The sequence below is a fragment of the Gymnoscopelus microlampas genome, assembly GCF_963454915.1.
Source record: "Gymnoscopelus microlampas genome assembly, chromosome: 3".
Lineage (NCBI taxonomy): Eukaryota > Metazoa > Chordata > Actinopteri > Myctophiformes > Myctophidae > Gymnoscopelus > Gymnoscopelus microlampas.
This window is the reverse complement of record NC_139940.1, coordinates 6774411-6784106: the sequence shown is the minus strand read 5'-3', so window position 1 is coordinate 6784106 and position 9696 is coordinate 6774411. Positions and strand designations below refer to the sequence as shown.

At 42.2% G+C, this 9696-nt stretch overlaps 1 protein-coding gene across 2 annotated transcripts in view; it reads right to left on the bottom strand.

The window, feature by feature from the left end:
* The window catches only part of LOC311041520 (death-associated protein kinase 2-like), a 34724-nt gene extending 25826 nt beyond the window's left edge, over positions 1-8898 (bottom strand). For both annotated transcript variants that reach the window (XR_014600423.1, XM_084051924.1), the window contains exon 1: positions 8785-8898. The gene's annotated coding sequence lies outside the window, so the exon portion shown is untranslated. The remainder of the gene's footprint in view (positions 1-8784) is intronic.
* Between the last annotated feature and the right edge of the window lie 798 nt (positions 8899-9696).

Below are 9696 nucleotides of genomic sequence, written 5' to 3'. Positions count from 1 at the left end.
GTCCAATATTCAAAAGTCTAATGGCTTGGTAAAAGAAAGTTCTTTGTGCTCTTTCTGTCTTGCCCTTAACTCAATAAGACCGGAAACGCATGTGTCATTTTCAGATTTCTTTGGCTATTCAAAAATAGCAGATCTACAAGCTCATAGCGCGGCACCGAGTGCCGCGCTATGAGCTTGTAGATATGCTATTTTTGAAAAATCGTGAAACTTTTCTCTAATCTTGGAATATGTACATTTTTAAAGCGAACATTTGTAAAATATTTTTGTTCCAGGGACCCCTAGAAGCAAATATTTGAAAATGTCAAGATTTTCCAAAAATAGCAGATCTACAAGCTCATAGCGCGGCACTCTGTGCTTGTATATCTGCTATTTTTGAATAGCCCAAGAAATCTAAAAATGACACACAGATGCGTTCCCGGTCTTAACGGGTTAAGGCCGTCCTTCACGAGGGGAAGTAAGAGAGGAAGTATGAGGTGACAAAAACGTTTGTTGCAACGCTATCTTCATACACATCCACTCCCTCTGACATATGACAGCTCAGACTGAGCTGAGTGTGCGTGTGGTTATAAACCACTTAAACCCTTACAACAATGACCGAGGTCCCCCAGGGGTCTGTTCTTGACATCCTCCTTTTTTCCCACTACACCAAATCTCTTTGCCGAAAATAGCCGATCTACAAGCTCACAACGTGTCGCGCTGTGATGCACTGTGAGCTTGTAGATCAGCTCTTTTTGCAGAATGTTCACCTATTTTCGCTGAATGTTTGCCTAGTATTAAGACATTATGGCTCAGAATAGCGATGCTACACACACACACACACACACACACACACACACACACACACACACACACACACACACACACACACACACACACACACACACACACACACACACACACACACACACAGTATTGCTGCAGTAGGCTACGTGTGTTGTTGACATCGATGCGATGCTAGCGTGCGGACTAGCCGACGCCAACTCAGGACTCTTGGATCGCTGCCCCTCACTCCCTCCTGTCTAGCATCAGGCTCTTGAGCTCCACTGCTGCGCTGTAATGTGTCTACGTGGGTGGTGCGCCTCCTCTTTCCCCTCCTATAGCTGCACCTTGGGTTGGTTCCCACAGTCTCAGTTCGCTCGCTACCGGTCCCCGGGTGCCTGCCTACAGTGCCCTGCCAGCCACATCCTTCTCTCTCTCTCTGAACTTGACCGTGACCCCCCGGTAGGCCTCCGTAGAGGTCCACGTTTCTGATGTGGTCCGCCCATGTGACATCAAGTGCCATTCCTAGCATTCCTGTGTGGAGGCCACCCAGGCAGTGTTGATTTCGTCGACTAAAACTATGGCGAAAAAATGTCCGTCGACTACCTTTTTTCATTGCCGAAAACTAAATAAAAACTAAGCTATGATGACAAAAACTATGACTAAATATACTGACAATTTTGTCAACAAATACAAACTAGACTAAAATGTTAGTGAGGGACGAGTGGAGAAGAGATCCAGTAGAAGTCATTTTATGTTTTGTTGCACTCGGGTGTTGCGCTCTGAAAATAGCAGATCTACAAGCTCACAACGCGTCGCGCTGCGACGCGTTGTGAGCTTGTAGATCGGCTATTTTCAGCAGGCAACAAAGAGTAAAATCAGCCATCAAGGCCCCGCCAAAATACAATTTAGTCGACTAAATCAACTATAGTCGACTATAATCTTATGATATTTAGTCGACTAAAACTAGAGAAAAACGAAAACATTTCAGTCAGATGACTAAAATATTACTAAACCTAAATGGAATTTTATTCAAAAGACTATGACTAAAACTAAATACAAATTTGCTGTCAAAATCAACACTGCATCCAGGGCCTTTTCCTGCTGTACGGTCAGTGTCCAGCCGTCCATGTCTCGGCCCCGTGCAGCAGTACTGACTCCACCGTAACCACGAAAGGCCGCCTCTTCAGGTCATCTCCCATGTCAGACTTCCACACTCTCCTCATCCCATACAAGGCATTCCAGGCAAGATCAGATCCTGTTCCATCGAGGCAGTCCAGGCACCGAGATATCTGAAGTCCTCGACTACCTCGAGCATCAGTGGCAATGGCTCTGTCCTCCGAGTTAAATGCCATTACTTTTGATTTCTTGGCATTGAGCTTGAGGTTGATCTTCCAATATTTTGTTGTTGACGTCAATATGTTTTGACATCAGTGGGTCACACACACACACACACACACACACACACACACACACACACACACACACACACACACACACTGTGTGTAACGTGAAGGGCAGACAGATGCAGAGCATATATAGACACAGAGATTATAACCAGATACAATAACAGCACACACACACACACACACACACACACACACACACACACACACACACACACACACACACACACACACACACACACACACACACACACACACACACACACACACACACACACACACACACACACACACACACACAAACGTTTCATGTTTATTCAGTACTGACTAAATGATTTCTTCCCGTTTACAGTACTGTGTGAGTGTGTGTCTGTGTTAACACCGATACGGTTTTCAGACACAAGACATTCACAACGTCACTTACATTCTATCAAGGTAGACTGTGTGCATGCGTGTGTGTGTGTGCGTGTGTGTGTGTGTGTGTGTGTGTGTGTGTGTGTGTGTGTGTGTGTGTGTGTGTGTGTGTGTGTGTGTGTGTGTGTGTGTGTGTGTGTGGGGGAGGGGGGGGGTCTATCAGACAGTCAGAAGGAGAGAGGGATAGATAGATAGTGAAGAGGGGGGAGGGGGATTTTAACCAGGTGTTAAAATCCAACTCAACTCTAGAACGACAAAGGCATTACTTCAAACAAATGAACAATTCAGCAGATTACAATACATTATACTCTCTCTCTTTCTCTCTCTCACACAAAACGCTATGCACACACACGCACACACACGCACACGCACGCACACACACACACACACACACACACACACACACACACACACACAATTCTGATAGCAATCGTTGCTATAGTGTTTGTTCAGTAATACTGCGTAGGGGTCTCTCTGTCTCTTCTCTCCAGCTCTTTAAAGAACAGGAAATTAATTCAGGCGGGGATACAATACAATTTCATCCAATTACAGAGGACAGAGAAGTCACTCATACAGGATACAGGATAAATAAGTGATAATTGGAAGTGATGAAAAAAAGACAAAAGGCAAAAAACTCGAAATTGGAATTGGGGCTTAATATAAAATCTTTTTTTTTCTCCTGGCTGGATGAGATTGCACCAGGAAATGTATTTTCTGTTTATTAAAGAGCAAGAGAGACAGGCAGACCCCCTGTTACTGAACACACTTTGTAGAGGTGAATAGGAATATAGAGCTTTTTAACCAAACACTTTTTGTTTTGACTAATAATATATCACTTAAGGCCAGTCCACAACAATGATTCACAACGCAACAATGATTCACAACGCAACAATGATTCACAACACAACAATGATTCACAACACAACAATGATTCACAACACAACAATGATTCACAACACAACAATGATTCACAACACAACAATGATTCACAAGTTCACAACACAACAATGATTCACAACACAACAATGATTCACAACACAACAATGATTCACAACACAACAATGATTCACAACGCAACAATGATTCACAACACAACAATGATTCACAACGCAACAATGATTCACAAGTTCACAACACAACAATGATTCACAACACAACAATGATTCACAACACAACAATGATTCACAACACAACAAGTTGCAACTTGCAACACAATCCCCAAACTGCACCAGCCTGCAGGGGGGCAATTCAGACCACTCTGATTTCTCTCTGCAACGTAATTGCAACAATGTTGTTTCATCATGAATCATTGGTGTGGAACAGTGTTGATTTCGTCGACTAAAACTATGACGAAAAATGTTGGTCAACTACCTTTTATCACTGACGAAAACGAAATAAAAACGAAATAAAAAACTAAGCTATGATGACTAAAACTAAGACTAAATGTATTGACAATTTCGTCAACAAAAAATCACACCCAGTGTGAAGTGGGCGGTGTGTGGTCATCACAACATGACTCACTTTAAAAAAAGGATAAATGACTTTTTTTAAAGTCCATACTGCTATTCATAGGGCTTCACATGTGTTATGTGTTTCGCTAGCCAATCACAGTCCTGAATTTGCAAAGTCAGCCAATCACGTTACAGTTAGTGGTGATGACACTAGCTGTAATGTGATTGGCTGACTTTGCAAAAGTATCGATTTGCATTAACAATGGAAGGGTTAGGGGGTATACAAATTTTTTGGTCGGTGTCCAAAACTCACTTATAGGGGGCGGCTACACCGCCCCAAAAATCACACCCAGTGTGAAGTGGGCGGTGTGGTCACAGTGGTCATCACAGTGATGGAAGTTATTCACTTAAAAAAAACATAAAAGTGTTTTTTTAAGTCCATACTGCTATTCATAGGGCTGCACATGTGTCATGTGTTTCGCTAGCCAATCACAGTCCTGAATTTGCAAAGTCAGCCAATCACATTACAGCTAGTGGTGATGACACTAGTTGTAATGTGATTGGCTGACTTTGCAAAAGTATAGATTTGCATTGACTGTGGAAGGGTTAGGGTTGTAGACTGCGTTGTAGACTATTGGCCAATCACGGTGCAGGATTGGTCAGTGTCCAAACCTCACTTATAGGGGGCGGTTACACCGCCCCAAAAATAGACTGAAATGTTAGGGAGGGACTAGTGGAGAAGAGTAGCCTGGTTCCAGACCATAGACCCCGCCCACTCTCTGAGTGAGCTCCTCTTGGTCTGGTGTCATAATGTGAGCCTATGGCTTTTCACGATCGAAGAAAAATCTGTCAAATCAGAGTCAGAGGTGGGGGTGGTCTAACGACAAGCCAATCAGCGAATATCTGCTAAAACAAGCTGTGGGATGACGTCAGATGTGGACGGATCCGTAGATCTCTTGTGATTGGTTTAGGGAAATTTGAATCCCCTCCCCCTAGTAATCGCGGACATTGCAGGCAATTTCAGACTGAAGCTCCACGCAGCTTCAGTCTGATAATCAGGCTAGGAGAAGAGATCCAGTAGAACTAAAAGTCATTATATGTTTGGTTGAGCTCGGGTGTTGCGCTCTGCAAATAGCAGATCTACAAGCTTGTAGATCGGCTATTTTCAGCACGCAACCAAATGTAAAATCAGGCATTACGACGTCATCAAGGCACCACCAAAATATAGTCGACTGAAACTAGACCTTTTAGTCGACTAAAACTAGACCAAAACTAAAACATTTCAGATGACTAAAATATGACTAAAACTAAATGGAATTTTATACAAAAGACTATGACTAAAACTAAATAAAAAATGTCCGTCAAAATCAACACTTGTGGACGTGTGGACTGTGCTTTATGAATCGCAGATGAGAGTAAATGTATTAGTAACTATAAAGTACTGTACTGTAGCTGGGTGCACGTGTGCAGCGGAAGCAAAGTTGCAGCCACTTGTTTACAGGAAATGACAGTGTCTCATTGTCAGGCTATTATTAGAGATGCTCTAGTCTAGTCTACCATTTCAGACCTTATCAGAGGGGGGTGCCCTGCTCGCCTCTTATGGGGGGAGTCCCCCCGCGGAGCACGTTGGAGTGATATGAGGGAGAGACGTGAAGAAAGTACATAGAGATAATATAATGTATAATTAGAATATGTAATATAATATGTACAATTATAATATGTACAAAATACAGTATTATGAAATGAATATGTTTTTACATCAGTGTCACACACACTGTGTCTAATGTGAAGGACAGATGCAGAGCATATATAGACACTAGAGATTATGAGCAGATACAATGACAGCACGCACACACACACATGCTCACGCACACACACATGCTCACGCACACACACACACACACACACACACACACACACACACACACACACGCACACACATACATCAGAGAGAGATAGAGAAAGAAAGAGAGAGCGAGAGAGAGGAAAGACCACTCCAACCACACAGCCAGTTGAACAGAGTTAAAGGCAGGTGTGCGTGTGCGTGTGCGCGCGTGTGTGTGTGTGTGTGCTGTGTAGAGGTTGTGTTGGAAACTTGATATGAGACAGCACTTGAGGTTTTAAACAAATTGAAAGTTGCCTTGGTGTACATGCATTAAAGGCACATTACACTAGTCCATATGAAAGGCTTTCTGTCTCTCCAGCATAGAATCTGTCGACATGATATATGTTTAATGTAATAAATAAAGCTAAGATAAAGTTAAATGTTCCAGTATTCCTCAATAATGAGTTAGATCATGCTAGTTTCGCATGGGTTTAATTATGTCCTGATGACATTACTAGAAGGGCAACATCAAACTTTTCAGTTCTCAGGCTAGAACAATACAGTTACAGTTAATCTAGTTATTTTTGTTCTGTGTTGTCGTGTGTGTCTGTAAGAGTTGTGTGTTAGGTTTATTGTGTAATTGTGTGAGTTGTGTGTATGCATAGAGTTGTTAGTTGCATGCATAGGAGTTGCGTCCGTGTTACAGAGGACATAGACAGTGTGCGACTCATGGTTTTCTATCAATAACATCAGTTTGTTACAGTGGACACAGTGTGTGAGTCATTGTTGACTATCAGGAACATCTATCACAGTTTGTGGCAGCGGCCAATAGGCTCTATGCACAGCAGCCATATTGGGAATGAATTGGGCCCCTTCCTTACTTCCTTCACAGGTGTTACCAATGATACTAATTAAGGCTCTGTTCCATTTAGTGTGGCATAGTGGTTGTCTTATTTTCAAGGACCCCCATAACTCTGAAAGTATACAAATGGAACCAAATGGACTCTTACGGGTCCATTTGGTTCCATTTGTGCACTCTCAGAGTTACACACCCACCATAAGGGGCCATTTGGGAACCAAAATGGAGTGTTTCTAGTGAGCCAACATGCACAATATCAGCACCCTGACCAGAATGGAACAGAGCCTTCATTAGTATCATTGGTAACACCTGTGAAGGAAGTAAGAAGAGGCCCAATTTCTTTCCAATATGGCTGCTGTGCATAGAGCCTATTCCAAACTAATGAGCTCACAGTTTGAGCAGAATAGAGAGAGAACGGGATCTGATACTGAATGACCTTTAACAAGACCTGGAACGCATCTGTGTCACTTTGGATTTCTTAGGCTATTCAAAAATAGCAGATGTTTAGAAGCGGCCTCAGGTCTTAATGGGTTAACAACCAATCTGAGTGCAGTACCTTTCAAAATAGGAATTGTGAGTTTATGTGAGTCATAAATCTACTTAAATCCAGTGGTGGAAAGTATCTAAGTACATTCTGCTCAAGTGCTTTACGTAAGTCTGAGGTAGCCTACTTTTACTCTTGTTAAGTATTTTCATTTTTTGGATACTTTAGACTAATCCCACCTACAACATCTCTGAGACAAGTATTGTACTTTTTCTTACTCCACTATAATTATTTACTAATACTTTGCATATTTAGATTATTATAGCAAAACATACATTAACTGATAAATTATTATTTATTATTACATGTTAAGCTACCCAGCAGCACGAATAATTAAAATCAGCCCCACCTGTATCAGCTGCAATGTTAGTGATGAAAGTGATGATTAACACATGAATGCATTACTAATCATAATCCTATAGGATTGTAAAATTAGCCATATTTGCATAAAAGTACTTTTACGTTTGGTAGCCTTCTATGAATATATTTTGAGACCAGTAGTTTTGTAGGCTACTTTTAATCAAGTACAACACGTAGGGATAATACTTGAGTAAAAGTAAGTTTACTCATAAGTAAAATTGAGAAAGTATGTTTATTCACTCAAGTAGCCCTACATATTGTTTGTCTCTAAATGTTTAGATGAATTGAACACACAGGACCACAATGGAAACACGCCATAGTGCTTTCTTGGGTTTAATCCTTTTAGCATCCTTTTGTATGGAACTGTATGTCTTGTTGTTTAAACTGTTAATAAAGTATTCAATCAATCAATCAAAAACATACTTGAGTAAGTCTTGCATTCATACAGTTTTGAAAGCAGGATAAAAGTATAGGCTATTTTCTGCGGTGTGGTACAGATACTTTTACTTTAGTAAAACATCTTGAGTAGTTTGCTACTTCTTCCACACAATGGCATGCATCCACTGATGATAAGCTTCAACAAACTGTCTAAACCAGGGTCCAGTCAAGGACCCCCAAATTGACAAATATTAGCCCAGGGACCCCCATTTGAAAAGATATGCTGCAGGGACTCAACCATTTAGATTTCTTGGGGGTCCCAATCTACACTGTATCACCATCATCAGTGTTCATTCAACTCCATTTGCACACTCTCAGAGTTACAGACATATAAGGGTCAATTTGGTTGCTAACTTTTAATTTGGCTGGGGACCCCCTGGAACCCCCTCAAGGACCACTGGTGGTCCCCGGATCCCTGGTCTAAATGCACCTCTGTGTGTGTGTGTGTGTGTGTGTGTGTGTGTGTGTGTGTGTGTGTGTGTGTGTGTGTGTGTGTGTGTGTGTGTGTGTGTGTGTGTGTGTGTGTGTGTGTGTGTGTGTGTGCGTGCGTGCGTGCGTGCGTGCGTGCGTGCGCGCGTGCGCGCGTGTGTGTGTGTGTGTGTTGACTTAACGGTAAGTCAACCCCAAACTGAAATGCACTGATATATATAATCACACAGAACCAAACAATCATGAAGTTTAGATAACTTTTAGGCTGCAAAACACAATAAACAAACAGCTGTACTCACATCAGTCTGAAGTCCTGGTAGAGCTCTGCTGCTCGTGTCTCTTCAGTCAGTCAGTCTGGTCTGGTCTGGTGGTCCCTCACAGAACACAGAACAGCTGCATTAAAGCTGTTCTCTCTCTCTGTCTGAGAGGCTGTGCTGTCTCTGCGTGGGAGGCTATTCCTGTTTGGGGTTACACCACGTTTGGTGACCTATTGAAGTTTGTGACATAGGTTGACTGTATTCATCAAACTAGTTTAACTTGAGTAAAAGTACATAAGTATTAATACACTCACAGTAAGCTAAACATGAAAGTAGCCCACTCATTAATCATTTTTGCAGAATGGTGTGTTTATCACTTTAAGTTGGTAAAGGTGGGGCCTATAATTTAAGAATATCTAGCCTACATTATGAGTTAATGTGTGTCTAATCAGCAAAGTAAGCCTAACTGGTAACTAAGTAGGCATATAGAAATAATGGGGGGAAAAAGCTAAAGTTAAAGTGCAAAAGTCACCTATTTCTGCAGCAATGGCATGCTGTGAGAAGAGTGTTGTTGGCTACTGCTACAACTTACTTAAGGACCACATAACACAAGACTAATAGGCCAATTTACAATAACAAATATACACCGATAGCATAGTTGTATGACCTACTGTGTGTGATAGCGTTTCTTTGTGTTTCTGTTTCTCTGTAGCCTGTTACTTGTGTGTATGTGGTTAGGAAGACAGATCTAGAAATCGATAAGTAACTACTTTCAGTGTAACACCCTCCCCAGGCTGCCTCCTCTCCCCGCCCCACTGCGGAGGAGGAGGAAGGTTGGGGGGGCGGGGGGGCTGGGGGCCGGGTTGGGGGTCTATTGTCTCCCTTATCCCTCACCCCGGCCACAAAGACCTGTTGGACGGGTTTGGTTTTTAGCCTGAGGTCTAACTGAGGAGA